The sequence below is a fragment of the Tachyglossus aculeatus genome, chromosome 2 (genome assembly GCF_015852505.1).
Source record: "Tachyglossus aculeatus isolate mTacAcu1 chromosome 2, mTacAcu1.pri, whole genome shotgun sequence".
In the NCBI taxonomy this organism is placed as follows: Eukaryota; Metazoa; Chordata; class Mammalia; order Monotremata; family Tachyglossidae; genus Tachyglossus; species Tachyglossus aculeatus.
The window spans coordinates 40,086,571-40,106,994 of NC_052067.1; the positions used below are offsets into that span (position 1 = coordinate 40,086,571).

General features: G+C 43.5%; 1 protein-coding gene and 1 non-coding gene across 2 annotated transcripts in view; both read left to right on the forward strand.

The window, feature by feature from the left end:
• POU6F2 (POU class 6 homeobox 2) overlaps window positions 1–20,424 on the forward strand; it is a 440,175-nt gene that overhangs the window by 144,723 nt on the left and 275,028 nt on the right. The gene's annotated exons all lie outside the window — the stretch shown is intronic.
• Window positions 12,473–12,611, forward strand: LOC119923891. The gene has a single exon (XR_005448997.1). It is a non-coding gene; the product is annotated as a small nucleolar RNA SNORA7 (small nucleolar RNA).

The following is a 20,424-nucleotide window of genomic DNA, read 5'->3' on the forward strand; positions in this document are numbered from 1 at the left end:
TCTGTCTCATTGGGAAGTTAATTGGGCTGTGTGTGGTTTGTTTTTGTTTCTTTAATTCTTAGGCCCAGTATCTCTCTCCTTACTGTCTCCACTATCCATTTTCACATACATTCTCTATTCAAATGAACCAAAATGGGCCGGGACAATGTCATGGCTTCAGAAATAAGATGTATAACCTCCTCCATTCCCCTGTGATGTGAGCATACTGTTCTTGTGTATATGAGGTTGTTGAACAGACGTTCTGGGTATTTGTCTCCCTGTGAGGTAATGCCTGGAAAAAGCTGTTCCTTTCAGAGCCCAACTGTAGCAGTAAGTGAAATCAATGGGCCAACAATCTAACACAATTGGTCACATATTGATAGAATTAAACACCGCTGTTAACGTGACTTGTCATTGATCTGACAAAGTGTCCGCGATAAAAGTCGCCTGAAGCCTTTAGATTCTGTGTTTATGTATCAGAAATTGAGGCTGGGGGCTGCCAGGGTGGGGTTATTTGCTAGAACCACTCGAAACATAATCTTTATGTTCCCTGGACACAGCCCGTACTCTGGAAAAATACTTTTGGATCATTCACCACTTGAGTGTTGGGAGCCTAAAAGAGAATCCAGAGTAAAATTCTAGTTCAGATTTGGGACTGCGGTGTCAGGTAACTCCTTGATTTGAAGTGAGTTATGTAGAAAGGACATTTTACAAGGCATTCTGGGTCATGAAACAGGCCACAACAACCAGTTTAACCCACCCTTTTAACCTTTTCCTTTGGATGAGCCAGTGACGGACATACTCTTCAGAATTTGTTGGGTGCCATTCGATGATTTTCACATGCCAACCAGAGAGATTGGCAAATTCTGAAAAGGTATTCCTCCTCCAGCTTCATCCTTTGTCCTCCACTCCCAATGCATTTTCCCTGCTGTGTAAGCTCCCTCTTTTCTTTTTTTTTTTAAATGATACTTGTTTTAAGCACTTACTATGTGCCAGACACTGTCCTGAGTGCTGGGATAGATATAAGTTAATCAAGCTAGGCAAAGTCCCTCTTTCCCCCCACCCACTCCCCAGGGCTCACAGTCAGTAGCTAGACATATTGGAACCATTCTTTAAAGAATGGGATGCTTTGTTCTTTTCTGTCCCCATTGGGAAGTTAGTTGGGCTGTGTGTGTTTGTCAGAGGGAAGAGGATTCAATCCCCATTTTACAGATGAGGCAACTGAGACGTAGAGAAAAGTGACTTACCCAAGGTCCAGCAGGCTAGTAGGCTGGGGCTGGGATTAGAACCCAGGTCCTCTGACTCCAGTGCTCTTTCCACTAGGCCACACTATTTTGCCATCATGGGCAGGGAATGTGTCTACCAACTCTATTTTCCCAAGTGCTTAGTACAGCGTTGTGATCCATAAATGCCATTTACGTTTGTGAGCATCTCTTCAGTTATATATTATTTTGGTGGTTTCCATGGAGGGCTCTGTATGGAAACACACCTGAAGGGGAAGGTCAGCTGACAAGCAAATGGATGATATGTGTTTTGAGGCTTTCAGCCGAGGGAACCTGCATCAGGCACAGTTGTTTCTGAAGCGGCTGTGAGTGTTTAGGCTTGGGGCTCGGTGTTGAACTGTCATTCAATCATTTATTGAGCACTTACTGTGTGCAGAGCACTGTACTAAGCGCTTGGGAAGTACAAGTTGGCAACATATAGAGACGGTCCCTACCCAACAGTGGGCTCACAGTCTAGACGAGTGGGCTCAAGTTTGTGTGGTTGGAAGTGTCAAGGAACTGTGGGGAAAATGCCATGGTGTTACCTTTTCTGTGTTGATTGCTATTGTAACCCATTTGCGAATATGGAGTGTGGTGGAACAGGATCTGATTTGCTTCTGCTTAGAGGTCACATGAAACCTCTCTCTTTCCATTGTCTCAGTGTGATCTATTGCAGGCCCCCAGATCTCCCTCTCCCATCTCCCACAGGATTTACAAATGGAGCACAGGCTCTTACCATTGAGGTGCTGAGCTGAGGTTGGAGTTGATTTAGGGTTAGAGATGGGGTAAAACCCAGGACAAAATACTTCACCTTTATCCCTTTTCAGTATAGTAGAGCTACCTTTGGTGGGCCTCTCCAATCCTGAGAGGATGGCATGGACAAAGCCCAAATGATCAAACAGACCCTGATGTTGGTCTGGAGGAAAGAACACTACTTTGGGACTCAGAAGATCTGAGCTGGAGTTCTGGTTTCTGCTTCTTGAGGGTTACTCGAGTCTGTTGTGTTGAGGATTTCTGATGGAAGAACAACCTAGGTTAGTCCTTAAACTGAAAAGGGCCCAGCAGGAATCTTGAGAAATAGGTGGCCCATGAGGGTTGAGGAAATTCTGGTGACAACCTGTTATAATAAGTGATCTTTAAGCACTTATGTGCCAGAGACTGTAGATATCTGGGGTAGATACAAGGTAATTGGGTTGGACACCGTCTCCGTCCAACATGGGACTCACAGTCTTCATCCCCATTTTACAGATGAGGTAAACTGAGATCGAGGTACAATGAAGAGGGTGGTATTAGAGGACTGAAGTGTGTGGGCTGGAGAGTAGCAAGGCAAGGTAGGGGGCAAGGTGATTGAGTGCTTTAAAGTGTAAGATGGCCTCAATTCTTTGATAGCAAATTATGATAGAAATAAGTGAAAGACCAAATATCATTTGCAGACAGACCAAATATCATTTGCAGGCATACCAAATGAAATTTAAACCCATCCAGTCTTGATTTCATTTCCTCATGTGCACTGTTTACTCTTATTTGAAGAGTGCTACACTCAGATGTCAATACTCAGAGAACCCTGGAACAGTTTTTTGAGTTGAGTTTGCTGTGTATTCCTAGGCTCTTCACCTTGATGGTGTGACACTTTTGTTGCATTTTATTTATGTGGGCTAAGCTTGAAAACTAAGGCTATGGCTCCTAACTGTATTGTACTTTTCCCAAATACTCTGTGCAGAGCACTGTGCTGAGCAAATGCTCGGCATATACCATTGATTGAATGCTTTCATTTGGATGATTGGAGGAACTGAGGTAGCTTTTCAGAAAAGATTTAAGGAGCAAGGACACAATATAACGTGTGAAGGAAAATTCATCCAAAACTATTCTTTGACTATTCTAGTTGCAGAAGAACAGGATCAAATCAAGCAGTCCCTGCTTTTCTTTCTGGTGAAACACATGCTCCTTAAGATAAGGGTCTTGAACTTTGGTTTGATAGAACACACAGGCTGCCTATCAAGGGCATTTTAGGAAAAAAATCTAATTCCTTAAGCTCGCTACCCAACAAGAGCAAAGAGCAAATATCTGTTTTTCTAAATTTTCAGGGTTTCTCAAGATGAGAACTTTCAATATCACACAAAGTCTTCCACAGAGAGGCATGGGACTGGAAAACATGAAATCTGGTTTTAGGAAAGAATGACTCTGAATTTCCTTTAGTAGGCAGATCCATGGACAACACAAGCATTATTCCTAATTTTTTGGACTTGCTGCATATGTGCCTCTATTCAGAAAGAAAAAAATCTAATTATCTCCCTGTGTTTGAGACCAGACAGATTCTCCTTTGCTAACTACCTACTTGGGATCAACAAAACAATCTCTCCAGAGGTGGATCAGATGAGATTCCTACACTTAGTTGAGAGCACAGGTTTGGGAGTCAGAGGACTTGGGTTCTACTCTCAGCTCCGCCACTTGTCTGCCATGTGATCTTGGGAAAGTTGCTTCACTTCTCTGTGCCTTTCCTCATCTGTGGAAGCACTGTGGTAGTACAGTGCTTAACAAATACCATTATTATTACTATTATAATTGTCAAAGTGAAATAGCTTGGATAGGTTTGTAAAGTCCATTTACATGGAGCTAAGTAGTTCACAAGCCCATTATATAAAGGTGTGGAATTTACCATTGAAAGATTTCTGTATGTTTCTGCAACAAATCCTTCCGCTTGTCAAACATAAAACCATCTTATCCCAAGCCCTTCTTCCTTAGGATATGGCTTCAGGAAACTGGCTATTTACAAAAATGAGTTAAAAAAAAAAAAGTTAACTGCTACTACTCTTAAAAGTCTAGGTCAGTTAAACATGAGTGGACTCTTTTAGATGTATATGAATTAATACATCCTGTGTAAGCACTGGTCTGATTCTTAAGCAAAAATTCCACCACAAAATCTTAGACTTCAGTATTCCAAGGGTGTTGCTGGCAGTGTGTGCTGGGTTTGTCAAAACAAAAGAGGGAGGGAGAAAGGAGGTAGAGGATTCCAAAATGGGAATATATTGCCTTACAAAATGTTATTTCAGGCAAAATCCTTCAAGATGATATAAGAAATCAGTGATTTTTTTTTTAATGGCTACTAAGTAATCAGTTCATTTGAATTATGAGGTCACTGGATTTTCTGGGTAGGGGCAGTGCCAGGGAAGAGAAATGGGGCAAGCTCGTTGTGGGCAGTCATCTTGTCTACCCACTCTGTGTCGTACTCTCCCAAGTGCTTAGTACAGTGCTCTGCACACTAACTGCTTGATAAACACCACTAACTGACCGACTTTCCATGAAGCTCAGGAGGCGGGACCACAGGTCGAGCATAGGGACTGTCAACTGATGATGCATGTGTGTGGATGACCCTGGGGTTGACTCCTGTGGCAGGGATGTGGGGATGCCAGGCTGGGCCAGCACAACCAAGGTTCTACTAGCCAGTTGCGGAGAGCTTCAGGAGCAGAGGGAACTGGGCTGGGCATTCCTTGGGGTGAGGAAAGGGGGTTGCAGAGGTCAGCCACTGCTACTACTCTAGGGCTACGTGGGTTAAGGGAGGTGCAACACATCTGGACCAGGAGACAGAGGTCACTCTGAGGGGCAGGAGTCTCTGCAACTGACAACCCAGGTTTTGGATCCAGGAAGCCCTGTTCCCCCTCAAAGCAAATCATCCTGCTTTCTAGTAATCAATCAATGGTATTTATTGAGCATTTACTGTGTGCAGAGCACTGTACTAAGCATTTGGGAGAGTACAGTACAACAAAGTAGACACATTCCCTGCCCATAATGAGCCTGTTATTCTTCTCCTCCCTCTTACTTAGACTGTTGTCCCCATTTGGGACAGGTACTGTGTCCAGCCTAATTAACTGGTATCTACCCCAGGGCTTAGAACAGTATTTAACACATAAATATTGCAAAGCAGCATGGCATAGTGGATAGAGCACGGCCCTTGGTGTTAGAAGGTGGTTCTAATCCTAGCACTGCTACATGTCTTCTGTGACCTTGGGCAAGTCGCTTCACTTCTCCGTGCCTCAGTTATCTCAACTGTAAAATGAGGATTGAGTCTGTGAGCTCCACATGGGACAGGGACTATGTCCAGCTCAATTGATCTCTATCCTCCCCAGCAATTTGTACAGTGCCTGTCACTAAGTGCTTAACAAATGCCCTCATTATTATTATTATTATTACATAATGATATACAATATAAAAAACAAAAGAATGAAGGAGCTTGGTAGTGCCGGTTCCTCGGACAGATTCATGATGCCCGGGGGTCCATCTTCATCAGCCTGGGGTGGGAAGAAGTGTCTGAAAGAAGCCTAGTGGTGGTTTTCTTTGTCTTTTTATTTAAAATATGACAATCTCAAGGCAAGAGTGGCCCCCAGATCAGGAATAATGATAATTGTGGTATTTAAGTGCTTACTATGTCAGGCACTGTACTAAGCGCTGGTGTGGGGTTTGGCCATAGTCCCTGTCCCGTGTGGGTCTCATGGTCATGATTCCCATTTTGCAGATGAGGTAACTGAGGCCCAGTGAAGTGACTTGTGACATGGCTGACAAGTGGCGGAGCTAGGATTAGAACCCATGATCTCTGACTCCCAAGCCTGTTCTCTTTCCACTAAGCCACGCTGATTAAGACACTTCCATGATCATTCTTAAAGCTCATAAGTTTATACTCCTTTTAGTCCTTCGTACCATCATTAAAGTAGCCTTCGAGTTTTGGGAGGTGCCTCAAAGTTACTGGAAAAACCCAAAGCTTCCTTCTGTAGAAATGGCCTTAAAAGCAGCCTGGCATAGTGGCAAGAGCTTAGACTTGGGAGTCAGAGGACATGGGTTCTAATCCTGGCTCCACACTTGTCTGCTTTGTGACTTTGGGCAAGTCACAACTTCTTTGTGCCTCAGCTACCTCATCTGTAAAATGGTGATTTAGACTGTGAGCCCCACGTGGGACAACCTGATTACCTTTCAGCACTTAGAATAGTGCTTGGTATATAGTAAGCGCTTAACATGCCATTATCATCATTATTATTATTATTATTATTATTATTATTATTATTATTGTATCTACCCCAGTGCCTGGCACACAGAAAGCACTTAAATGCCAAAATTATTACTATTATTTATTATCATGGCCCCATAACAATGAGATTGGAGGGTCCAGGACATTGGGTTTCTGTCTTAGCTCTGGCACTTGCCTTGTGATGTTGGGCAAGTCACTTTAGCTTCTCTGCCTCAGTTTTCTCTTCTGTGAAAGGATAGATACTTTCTCTCCAGGTCGCTTAGGTGGTGTGGGACAAGAACTGTCCGATCTGATTATTCTGGATCTATTCCAGAATTTAGCTGCTTAATTAATACCATTAGTATCTGAATATCATAAGGTTGTTTTGTATATTTGAGAAGACTTGTTCATATACTGAGGCCAAGCTAATTTATGGCATAATCCTCCATTTCAGTTCCAAATACACAATAGACAAGCACTTTTTTGAAATTAATCAGATTCTAAATCAAGGTGAAGTCCTCTCTGTCCTTTTTGTAGGAGGACCAGGTGGTGGCATGGAAACTGTATGATCTAGTAGAAAATGCCCAGATTCAGGAGATCTGATTCTAGTTTTCTGCTGCCACTAACCTGCTGTGTGACCTGGAGCAAATCACCAAACCTCTCTGGGCCTCAGTCTCCTGAACTGTAAAATAAGAGCAATGATATCTGCCTCTCCCCTAGCTTATAGAGATGTTGGAAAGCTCAAATGAAATAATTAATGCATAAATGCTCTCAAGGTATTTTATTTATTGATATTATGTAGTGTTTCAAGGGTCAAAACCAGTGACAGATTCCTAAGATTTCCTGGATTTTCTGCCTGTCCTAATAGCACAAATGATTCCTGGTTCATTAGCCAGTTGATGTTGGGGGAATTTTCTGCAACATGAATCTTTATCCAAAAAGCTACACGAGTGGCTTTATGTTTCCAAAGTCTGTTCTAAGTTGATTTTAAAGGTTAGTTTTAAATCAACAAATCAGTGTCCAGAGGTCTGGAATAGAAGGTGGAGGCCATGAACTTGGAAGGGCTGAAGTGAAGCAGTGGGGGTTGACAGCAAGGTGCGTTTTTCAGTGAAATCTGTTTCTTAAATCTGAATAGAGCTTTGGGTGCATCTCCTTTTTAGTAGCTGCTACTTAGCTTGCCGGCAGCTCCACACTTCCTCCCTCAACCCACCTGCCAGGTTTTGAGGATGCTGGGAGGCCAGCCAGGGCATGTTTCAATGTTCTATCATACTCTCCCAAGTGTTTAGTGCTTTGCATACAGTAAGTGCTCAATAAATATGAATAAGTAGAGTTCCACCCAGCAGGACTTCAGGTGGAAGTCCTCTCAACAGGTTGGCCTACTAGGAGAGCTGGTTAGAGTTACCAATGCATTTGCACAGAAGAATCCTCACCGGTCAGTCCCTGGAATTTGAATGCTTACTGTGAGCAGCACACTGCATTAAATGTTTGAGAGAGAATGATATAATAATGGCATTTATTAAGCACTTACTATGTGCAAAGCACTGTTCTAAGTGCTGGGGAGTTTACAAGGTGATCAGATTGTCCCACGTGGGGCTCACAGTCTTCATCCCCATTTTACAGATGAGGTAACTGAGGCACAGAGAAGTTAAGTGACTTGCCCAAAGTCACACAGCTGACAAGTGGTGGAGCTGGGATTTGAACCAATGACCTCTGACTCCAAAGCCCATGCTCTTTCCACTGAGCCACGCTGATATGAATCGGTAGACACGTTCCCTGCCCGAGGCTAGCTTAGAGTTGAGAGGCAAACTTGGATTTGTAGGTTCAGGTCATTCTCGTGCAGATTGAGACCGCAAATGGCATCCATGTTCTTCTGGTAAATATTCTTCAAAGGACACCTCTGACCTTTGTAGAGCAGTCTACATTACTGGCCACAGAGTAGTCTTCATCCAGGACATTTGTCCAGTGCTTTCAACAGGTCAATATTCCCTTGCCAATTTCCTAGAGAAAGACCTTTCCCTAGAGTAAGAGGGATCTTGGGACCGAGGGTTCTGGCTAACTTGAGGGCCCTATCGTAGACCAACACAAAAATCCCTTGCTTTGTCTCCTGGAGGAAATCGAATAGCCTCCAATATCAGTGTGCCCTGCACAGAAAAATTATTGAATTTAGCCTTACATTTTGGTTTTCTGTCTGCTCCTGATTGATTTCTTAATCATCAGTAAGTCACCAGATCTAAGTATCTAATTCTAGACCTCTATCTAGTCTTTTTGGGTTTTGTATTTTTCCACAAACCTACATGAGTGAGAAGCAGCGTGGCTCAGTGGAAGGAGCACGGGCTCGGGAGTCGGAGGTCATGGGTTCTTAATCCGACCTCGCCGCTTGTCAGCTGTTTAAACTTGGGCAAGTCAACTTCTCTGAGCCTCAGTTACCTCATCTGTAAAATGGGGATTAAGATTGTGAGCCCCACATGGGACAACTTGATCACCTTGTATCCCCCAGCGCTTAGAACAGTGTTTTGCACATGGTAAGTGCTTAACAAATACCATTATTATTATTATTTTTATGTTTCCAAAGTCTGTCCTAAGCTGCTTTGAGAGGTTAGTTTTTAATCAACAAATCAGTGTCCAGAGGTCTGGAATAGTAGGTGGGGACCCTGAGCCTGGGAATCAGAGGGAGGGTTGGGTGTTCCTGAGAGGATAGAGCATTTGTGAGCAGGAATAAATGGTCCAGGTGCAGCCTGCTGCCTGGATTTCCACAAATAGTGCTCAGAGGCCTTCAGTAGATGTGATCCGGGCCTGGGGGTGAATAGTGGGAGACTGGAAGAGGTGGGAGAAGGGGCACAGCAATGCTCAGTAGAGGTGGAGTAGTTGAGAATGTGGCTTTCTGTAACAAGAAGGGAGGTCTAGGGCAGAGGACTGGCATCCATGGGTGGGTGGGATGGTCCATGGTTTTCCCTGACCCCAGCCCCTCTTTCTTTCTCAGGGGCTGAGGAAGGCCTGTAACATTGGCTCCTCCTTTTTTTTTTTTTTTAAAAAAAAAAGAAAATTAATGACATTTAAGCGCTTACTATGTGCCAGGCAGCATATTAGGCACTAGGGTAACAACAAATACCATCGTTATTATTAAGCACTTACTATGTGCCACGCACTGTTGTAAGTGCCGGGGTACACACAAGGTAAACAGAATGTCCCATGGGGGGCTCAATCCCCATTTTACAGATGAGGTAACTGAAGTACAAAGTTAAATGACTTAATAATGATAATAATGGTATTTAAGTGCTTACTATGTGCTACACACTGTTTTAAGCACGAGGTAGATACAAGTGAATCAGGCACACAATCCCTGTTCCACTTGGGAATCACAGTCTTCATCCCCATTTTTTACAGATGAGATAACTGAGGCCCAGGGAAGTGAAAAGGCCAAGGTCACACAGCAGACATGAGGTGGAGTCACAGTTAGAACCCAGGTCCTTCTGACTTCCAGGACTGTGCTCTAAGCACTAAGCTATGCTGCTTCCTTTGCTCGAGGTCACACAACACACAAGTGACGGAGCAGATCTTGAGTTCTAGTTGTGTGTTCATCCCCCTAGGCCCCTCTAGTGAACTACCAGTCCCTAGCATGACTTGCCCAAGGTTGCATAGCAGTCAAATGGCTGAGCCAGGTTAAGAACCTAGGTCCTTCAGGCTCCCAACCCCATGTTCTATCCACTAGGCTATGCTGCTTCTTCCCAGAGGGAGAGAAAGAGCAGAGAGGGTAAACCCCAACAGGATTGGGTTTTCCCTGTTTGCTGAGTTGCCAGAGTCACTGGGATGATAATAATACTGGTATTTGTTAAGCGCTTACTATGTGTGGTGAGGACTGTTCTAAGTGCTGGGGTTGATAGAAGGTAATCAGGTTGTCCCATGTGGGGCTCACAGTCTTGATCCCCACTTTGCAGCTGAGGGAACTGAGGCACTGAGAAGTGAAGTAACTCACCCAAAGTCACACAGCTGACAAGTGGCAGAGCTGGGATTAGAATCCATGACATCTAACTCTCAATCCCGTGCTCTTTCCACTAAGCTATGCTGCTTCTCTTGGGATCAAGTCGGGAGCTGTGGGGCGTCTGTCTGCTGTTTCCTCATTCCTGTCTCTCCCCTCTGGGATACCTGTCCTCAGTTCGCGGGAATAGTGAAGACTGTGAGACTGAGAAATTCATGCATCTGGTTTGCAACTCCTTCCATTCTGAGGAACATTATTTTAAATTTCCTGAGATCCGAATCATTTCCCAGATTTCCTGAAAGGGATTCCAAAATGGTTGCCTTTGGAAGAAAAGCAGCATAGTATAGTGGAAGTCAGGAGACCTGGCTTTGTCACGTGTGTGGTATGTGATTTTGGGCAAGTCACTTGACTTCTCTCTGCCTCAGTTTCCTCATCTGTAAATGGGGAGGGTTTAAAACCTGTACTTCCTCCCCCATAAATTGTGATCCCTGCATGGAACAGAAACTGGTTTTGGTCTGATTCTTGGAACAGAAACTGGTTTTGGTCTGATTCTATCCATCTCAGGCCATACCACAGTGCTCTGCTCAAAGTAAGAACTTAAATACTGTTGTTATTATTATTATCAATGTTAGAAATATTAGGCTTTGAAAAAACTTCATCTTTCACAACAACCTTTCACTGCCTTTATTTCTAGGGAATTTAAATTATACAGGTCCTGGATGATAAAAATGGGAATATTCTTTTATAAGTGTTCCCCTCACACTTTCTAAGAAAGCATGATAACTGCTGTTTCTTCTGTGTATGGAGGCAGAGTATTGTCCCAGAAAACCTTGCTTGCTCTTGATAGGTTCTTCTTTGTCAATGAGAGAGGATTTCCCTGATGTCACAATTTCTGTCAAAGCACTAGATTAGGGAGTCTAACCGGTGACCTGTAGTATTGAAAGAGTTGACTTTAAAAAAAGTGAGGTATTTGCCTAAATCTTTACTGTATACAAGCACTGTACTAAACAATGGGGTAGGTACAAGATAATTAGGTTGGACAGGACACAATCTCTGTTCCACATGGGGCCTGTAGTCTAAATGGAAGGGAAAACAGGCATTTCATTTTAGAAAGAGCTTCTCTGAGCCTCTGTTTGCAAGTTACTTGTCCAAGGTCATAAAGCTGGCAAGTGGCAGGGAAACAGCGTGGCTCAGTGGAAAGAGCATGGGCTTTGGAGTCAGAGGTCATGGGTTCAGATCCCAGTTCTGCCAACTGTCAGCTGTGTGACTTCGGGCAAGTCACTTAACTTCTCTGTGCCTCAGTTACCTCATCTGTAAAATGGGGATTAAGACTGTGAGCTCCACGTGGGACAACCTGATCACCTTGTAAACTCCCCAGCGCTTAGAACAGTGCCTTGCACGTAGTAAGCGCTTAATAAATGCCATCATTTATAATATCTGGGATTAGAAACCAGGTCCCCTCACTGCAAGATCCCTATTCTTTCCATTAGGCAATACTGCATCTTATTGTTAGTGTTCAGTGCCTAGATAAATTGTTCATTGTTGGGTTTTTTTGTTTTGTTTTTTTGTTTTTAATTGAGAAGGAGCCTGGGCCTAGTAGCCATAAAGACCTGTGTTCTAATACCAGTTCTGCCACTTGTGTACTGTGACTGTGGGCAAATCACTTAACTTCTCTGTACCTCAATTTCCTCAACTGTAAAATGGGGATTCATTATGCCATCGTTGCTTCCGACCCATAGGGACAGCACAGACCCATCTCTCCCAGAACGTCCCACTCTCCATCTGCAATCATTCTGGTAGAGTAGATTAATTCCTACTTCCTCCTAATTAGAATGTCATTTCCATGTGGGACAGAGACTGTATTCAACCTGTGAGCTTGTATCTACCCCAGGACTTAGTACAGTGCCTGGTACGTAGTAAGCGCTTAACAAATGCCTCTTTTTTTTTTTTTAACCTAAATTACAGTCTGTGGATAGATAGAAGGCTACCCACTTTTAGCTTATTCCCATATCCTTTAGGTTGTAGTGGACTTTCTTTCTGGCAATCATCATCTCATAGAGGCTACGTAGTTTTTGCTATAGTACCACTGCTTAGAGCTTTTCTACAAGAGAATCAGTATGGCCTAGTGGATACAATATGGGCCTGAGAGTCAGGAGGAGCTGGGTTCTAATCCAGGATCTTCTACATATCTGTTCTGTGACCTTGGACAAGTCCCTTCACTTCTCTGTGCCTCAGGTACCTCATCTGTAGAACGGAGATCCCCTCTCAGGGTCACACCTGGAGAGTTTACAGTACTCTACTAGCCTCGACTATGGGAGGGAGAGTCAAGCAGAGGCCTACCCATTCCATTCCTAGCTTGGCTCAGTGTCTAGCCAGTGGAAAGCAATCTGCTACAAGTCAAAATCCACTTGTGTTGGGCAGCAGTGGTGTGGGAGAGAGTCAAGGGTGGATACTCAAGTTTACTGCACGGAAGGAGGCAATGGTAAATGACTTCTGTATTTTTACCAAGGAAACTCTATGGATACACTACCAGAATGATTGCAGATGGAGTTGTTTCATTCTTGTACATATCTATCCTATTTATTTTATTTTGTTAGTATGTTTGGTTTTGTTCTCTGTCTCCCCCTTTTAGACTGTGAGCCCACTGTTGGGTAGGGACTGTCTCTATGTGTTGCCAATTTGTACTTCCCAAGCGCTTAGTACAGTGCTCTGCACATAGTAAGCGCTCAATAAATACGATTGATGATGATGATGATTCTGGGAGAGATGTGTCCATGGCGGCACTACAAGTCGGAGACGACAGGACAGCAAAAGACAAGACAAAATGGAGATGAGTGTGAGCCCCTTGTGGGACAGGGACTGTGTCCAACCTGATTAACTTGGGTAAACCCCAGCACTTAGAGCAGTGCTTGATACATAGTAAGTACTTAACAAGTACCACCTTCATCATTATTGTTAAAAGGGTTGGAAGGCACATTCACAAGTAGATGATCATGTCAACATCTGTTAACTCATTTTCTGAAAGTCTGATCTGGGGAATTCTTATTTGCAAGGAGAGGCATGAAAGACATAAATCAAGATTTGGGGGGTTTGGCTTTGGAAAGGCGCGGATAAAGGATTGTAGTCAGCTATGTATAAATTTTGTTATGCCAGAGCTTGGTGTTTGCATATTCCTCCATGGGTGTACCATGAAATCAGCCTAACTTTATGGACAGAGATCCTTCATGTTTGGAGAATCCCCTAAAGTTGATGGTTTTGAGGCAGTATTTGCTTGGAGAAGCAGCTTGGCTTGGTAGATATGTATATATGTTTGTACATATTTATTACTCTATTTTACTTGTACATATCTATTCTATTTATTTTTATTAGTATGTTTGGTTTTGTTCTCTGTCTCCCCCTTCTAGACTGTGAGCCCACTGTTGGGTAGGGACTGTCTCTATATGTTGCCAACTTGTACTTCCCAAGTGCTTAGTACAGTGCTCTGCAAACAGTAAGCACTCAATAAATACGATTGATGATGATAGAGCACGGGCCTGGGTGTCAAAACGACCTGGGTTCTAATCCTGTCTCCACCACATGTCTGCTGTGTGACCTTGGGCAAGTCACCTCTCTGTGCCCTAGTTACCTCATCTGTAAAAAATGGGGATTAAGTGTGAGCCCCAGATGGACCAAACTGATTAACTTGTATTTACCACAGTGCTTGACACATAGTTAGTGCTTAACAAGAATCATTGTTATTAATATTATGAGGGTCTAAAAGCACATCTCCAAGTAGATAATCATTTTAACATCTGTAAATTTGTTTTCTAATGTTCTCATTTGGGGAATTCTTCTCTGCACTGTGAGGCATGAAATACATAAATCAAGATTTTCAGGGTTTGGCTTTGATGGAAAGGGGCAGATAGTGCTCTGCACACAGTAAGCGCTCAATAAATACGATTGAATGAATATAAGGTTGAAGGAAGTTATGTATAAATTTTTTTTATACCATAGCTGGGTGTTTCCCTACTCCTCCATGGGGGCAAAATGAAGTAGTCCAACTCCCCGGATTGAGAACCTAATATTTGGAGAATCCCCTGAAGTCGACCATTTGAGGCAGTATTTGCTTTCCCTGAGAGAACTATCAGCCTCCCAGAGCATCCCACCAATGTATAATATGTAGTCAATCAATCTATGGTACTAACTGAGCACTTACTATCTGAAGAGCACTGTACTAAGCACTTGGGAGAGTTTAATATGAAAGCTGAGAAGCAGCATGATATAATGACGTAAATGGGGGGTTTAAAACCTGTACTTCCTCCCCCTTAAATTGTGATTCCCCACTTAGAACAGAAACTGGTTTTGGTCTGATTCTTGGAACAGAAACTGGTTTTGGTCTGATTCTATCCACCTCAGGCCATACCACAGTGCTCTGCTCAAAGTAAGAACTTAAATACTGTTGTTATTCATTATTATTAATCAATGTTAGAAATATTAGGCTTTGAAAAAGCCTGGGAGTCAGTAGGTCTTGGGTTCTAATCCCAGCTCTGTCATTTGTCTGATGTATGACTTTGGGCAAATCACTTCTTCTCTTTGCCTCAGTTACCTCAACCGTAAAATGGAGAGTGAAACTGTGAGCTCCACGTGGGACAGGGACTGTGTCCAACCTGATCTGCTAGTATCCACCCCAGTGCATTTGTACAGTGCCTGGCACGTAGTATGCGCTTAATAAATAGCACTATTATTATTGTTATTATTATTATTATTAATTATTCCCTTCCTACAATGACCTTACAGTCTAGAGCTCTCAGTAGTCCTTTGCCCTAGTAAACTAGTGTTTGGCCCTGCCTCATTTGTATCTGAAAGGGTGGAAATTGGCAGCCCACTCGTACTTGAGCTTCAGCTGGAAGATCGGGGCTAGAGGAGGAGGGCAGCTTTATTTTTGCCTTTGTGATACTCATTCCTCTTTCCTCCCCTTGGGCCACCCCAGACCACACTTCATTATACTGAAAATATTTTGTGGGACCAACTGAGGATTAGCGCCAACCATTTCACAAAACTATTAGGGTCCAAATGAGATCTCCCACTGCAAAACAAAAATTCCCCAACACAATGGGAATCTGTGCCCTCTATGCCATGCTCTATTAGCCTCTTAGCAATTTTATAACCAAAAGCTGACGTTAAGGTGGATTGAAAGAATATTTTGAAAGTTGGGTAATAGAAATGATTATTTTAAGCCAATAGTCCCTGTCTTGACTGGCAAAGATAAATAGTCATGCTAAGTAATTTACCTCACTTCCTATGAGTGTTCTTAAGTCTAGCATGGGATAACGTTACTAACCACGGTCTCGGCTGGGGAAGTTTCCTCACTCACCCAACCTGTCAGAGTATCTCAAAAGCCTGTCGATTAGCCCTTTCCAATAGTGAGGAGCAGTGTGGCCTAATGGAAAGAGCACATTTCCTCTGACTCCTAGACGGAGACTCCCCTAAAGAGTCATGGATCTCCTCACGGTCCTCTAACTCCTAGACACGGAAGACTTGAGTTCTAATCCCCATTCTGAAAGCTCCTTGCTGTGTGCTGTTGGGCAAGTCACTTCTGGGCGCCTACCATTTCCTCATCTGTAAAATGGAGCTTCAGTGTTTATCCTTCCTCCTACTTAAACTGTGGGCCCGGAGTTATGTCTGAGCGATCAATTTGCATCTACCCCGGTACTTGGAGCAGTGCTTGAGATGTAGTGTTTAAAAAATACCATAATAATAACAATCAGATGAATACTGTGCTGGTGTTGTTTCCTGATGGACTCTTTAACTCTTCGCAAAAGTTTTGAAATTTCTTCTACTTTGCCTTCTGCATCTCCCACTGAAGTCTCTAGCCTGGCTAACCAATCAATGGCATTTATTGAGCGCTTACTATGTGCAGAGCACTGTGCTAAGTGCTCAGGAGAGTACAATATGACAGAATTAGCAGATACGTTCCCTGCCCATAACAAACTTACAGTCTAGAGGATGACCTCCAGTGTGGTGGGAGGCTACGGCTGGAAATCAGAGTGATATTGGTTAGGGCTGAATGTAAAAACTAAAATAAATAGCTCATGCCTTCTCTGTGTCTTTGGTGGAACCCTGAGGAAATACCCTGATGCCTTGGACCAAACAGCAGAAAGGAATCAAAACCCATTCTGACATCTCCAGTCCTGGGACATTCTTCAGAAGCCTTTGCTTCATTTTGACTTTATTCATTATGGCCTTGCTCATCCTCGTGACCACTGCTGGTGGGTTCTGAATGAATCTCCTTCTTATTTACAGTAATCTGTGAATATTGTGTTTTACAGCCTGTAAATTAGATACGTAATTGAATGGAGGGGCAGAACATAGAGCTTTAAAAAAAAAAAATTCAATTCCATATGGGAGACCTCTGAACATTTAAAGCCTGGTGCCTAGAATGTTAATATTACATTAAGTACTATGTTATTGCAGAGGGTGTTTATTGTTAATGTCTGGGGGGAAGATCAGTTCCAGAGATTTCAATTTCAATAAACAGATTATGCAGTTCCACCATATACAATTGCAGGGGGGTGGATTGTAATGAAATGGTTATAAAGTCCCTTGCCATTCTGTTGCTGGGTTTTTTTTTTTTAATTTTGTAAATAACATCAGAAGCATTCTAGAGGGAAGTGCTTATGCATTTATTTATTATTGATTTTTTTAAAAAAATACATTTAACATTACTAGATATTGCAAATCCAGTCTCAGTGAGTTGAAGACGATAAGCTATTTCTCCATTATTAAATGCTGAATGCGTGGGGAATTGAGGAGTGATAGCCTTCATATAAATATATTAAATATTAATAAATGGAGATTACAGAAATTAATTTACAGCTGCATTTAATTTGCAAATCAACCTTCCCTTCGTTTTGTTCTTTTGTTGCGAACAATGCGTGTTTGAAAGGCATCTCCTTGGTAAATGGTTTGGATGACTGCAAGATGTTCTTGAAGAATCTCTGGAACCCCAGGTACAGTGTCTTAGATGGTGGGGAAAACCAGATAAAGGAAATAGGGCAAGAGTGAATGTAGGTGCTTTTTTAATGGTATTTAAGTGCTTACTATGTGCCAGGCACTATATTAAGTGCTGGGGTAGATACAAGCTAATTAAGGTGGACATAGTCTATGTGATCTTGGGTAAGTCACTTCACTTCTCTGTGCCTCAGTTACCTTATCTGTATGATGGGGATTGAGACTGTGAGGCCCACGTGGGACAGGGACTGTGTCCAACATAATTTGCTTGTTTACCCCTGTGCTTAGTACCACATCCAGCACATAGCACTTAACAAATATTACTATTATTATTATTTTACGGGTGAGGTAACTGAGGCACAGTGAAGTGACTTGCCCAAGGTCTCACAGCAGACAAGTGGTAGAGCCGGGATTAGGGCTCAGCTTCTTTTGACCCCCAAACCCGGACCCTATCCACTAGGCCACACTGCTTCTCTTCCAGCCTTCCTCTGCTGGGGGAGTGAAGATGTTCTCTCTTTGGAGATAGGAGACATGATTGAGTTCACCTGCTGCTCTACTATAATTCCAGCTGGAGCTCAATTTGGCTCTGGGATTCAGTAAGTTCTTCCCACAGGGAAGCAGGATGGCTTAGTGGAGAGAGCCCAGACTCGGGAGTCAGGTCATGGGTTCTAATCCCTGCTTTGCCACTTCATTCATTCATTCATTCATTCCTCCATTCAATCGTATTTATTGAGCGCTTACTGTGTGCAGAGCAGTGCACTAAGCACTTGGGAAGTACAAGGTGGCAACATATAGAGACGGTCCCTACCCAACAGCAGGTTCACAGTCTAGAAGGGGGAGAGAGACAACAAAACATATTAACAAAATAAAATAAATAGAATAAGTATGTACAAGTAAAATAGAGTAATAAATATGTACGAACATATATACATATAGGTGCTGTGGGGAGGGGAAGGAGGTAAGGTGGGGGAGGTGGAGAGGGGGAGAAGAAGGAGGGGGCTCAGTCTGGGAAGGCCTTCTGGAGAAGGTGAGCTCTCAGTAGGGCTTTGAAGGGAGGAAGAGAGCTAGCTTTGGCGGATTTGCGGAGGGAGGGCATTCCAGGCCGGGGGATGACGTGGGTTGGGGGTCAATGGCAGGACAGGCAAGAACTAGGCACAGTGAGGAGGTTAGTGGCCAAGGAGCGGAGGGTGTGGGCTGGGCTGTAGAAGGAAAGAATGGAGGTGAGGTAGGAGGGGGCGAGGTGATGGACAGCCTTGAAGCTGAGAGTGAGGAGTTTTTGCCTGATGCATAGGTTGACTGGTAGCCACTGGAGATTTTTGAGGAGGGAAGTAACATGCCCAGAGTGTTTCTGCACAAAGATGATCCGGGCAGCAGCGTGAAGTGTAGATTGAAGTGGGGAGAGACAGGAGGCTGGGAGATCAGAGAGGAGGCTGATGCAGTAATCCAGTCAGGATAAGATGAGAGATTGAACCAGAAGGGTAGCAGTTTGGATGGAGAGGAAAGGGCAGACCTTGGCGATGTTGCGGAGGTGAGACCGGCAGGTTTTGGTGACAGATTGGATGTGGGGGTGAATGAGAGAGCGGAGTCGAAGATGACACCGAGGCTGCGGGCTTGTGAGACGGGAAGGATGGTAGTGCCGTCAACAGTGATGGGAAATTCAGGAAGAGGGCAGGGTTTGGGAGGGAAGATATGGAGTTCAGTCTTGGACACACTTGTCTGCTGTGTGACCTTGGGCAAGTCACTTCACTTCTGTCTGCCTCATTTACCTCATTTGTATAATGGAGATTGAGACTGTGAGCCCCACATGGGACCCCTTCTAAACTATGAGCCCGTTGTGGGCAGGTATTGTCTACTTGTTTCTGAGTTGTACTTCCCAAGCACTTAATACAGTGCTCTGCACACAGGAAGTGCTCAAATACGATTGAATGAATGACAGGAACTGTATCCAACCCAGTTTGCTTTTATCCAGCCCAGTGCTTAGTTCAGTACCTGGTACATAGTGAAGTCCTTAACAAATACACTACTATTATTACTGCCTCCATCACTGTGGCCAAAAGTAGGGTGTTCTGACCCTCTGAAGTTTAGTAGGTCTTGTCTTATACCGTTGAATCGTTTCTGACCCACAGTGACACCACGGACACATCTCTCCCAGAATGCCCCGTTGTCCATCTGTAATTGTTCTGGTAGTGGATCCATAGAGTTTTCTTGGTAAAAATACGGTAGTGGTTGGCCATTGCCACCTTCTGTGCAGTAAACTCGAATCTCTGCCCTCAACTTTCTCCCATGCCACTGCTGCCCAGAGTGGGTGGGTTTTAACTTGTAGCAGATCGCCTTCCTCTTGCTAACTACTGCCCAGGCTAGTAATGAAATGGGTATACCTCTGCTTGATTCCCCTCCCGTAGCCGAGACTGGTAGAGGACTGGAAACTCTCCAGGTGCAACCCTGAGAGGGGGTTTGGCAGGTACCTCACCCCCTCTTAGGGCAACTGGTTAAGTGGGTTTGACTGAGAAGGACAATACTAGGACTAAAGCTGCTTTCAGAATGGTCAGAGCCCTGAAACTGGTCTCACCATAGTCAGTGATTTCTATTGAGTGCTTAGTTCAATAATGCCATCCTAAGGGCTTGGGAGAGTGCAAAAGAACACAGTTGGTAGAGACATGTTCTCTGCCCACAGTGAGCATCAGGCAGTCTGCATTCGACCCTTGGGAAGCGTCCCTGTTCTCTGACCTGGATGATTGAGGCTTTCTTTCATTTATTCATTCATTCATTCATTCAATTGTATTTATTGAGCGCTTACTGTGTGCATAGCACTGTTCTAAGTACAGGAAGTACAAGTTGGCAACATATAGAGACGGTCCCTACCCAACAGCGGGCTCACAGTCTAGAAGGGGGAGACAGACAACAAAACAAAGCATATTAACAAAATAAAATATAGAATATGTGCAAGTAAAATAGAGTAATAAATATGTACAAGCATATATACATAGTGACTTGAATATAAATAGCACACCCCTCTAAATTTTTATCACAACCAAAAATTTGGTAACCCAGTTTTCTGGATATGCATATGCTAGGTATCTAAGCATGGGGACTTTCCTTTTTTCAGAGCAGTAGTTGATCAAAATCAATCAATTAATGGTATTTATAATAATAAGAATAAGAATGGCATGTATTAAGCGGTTACTATGTGCCGAGCACTGTTATAAGCGCTTGGGAGGTTA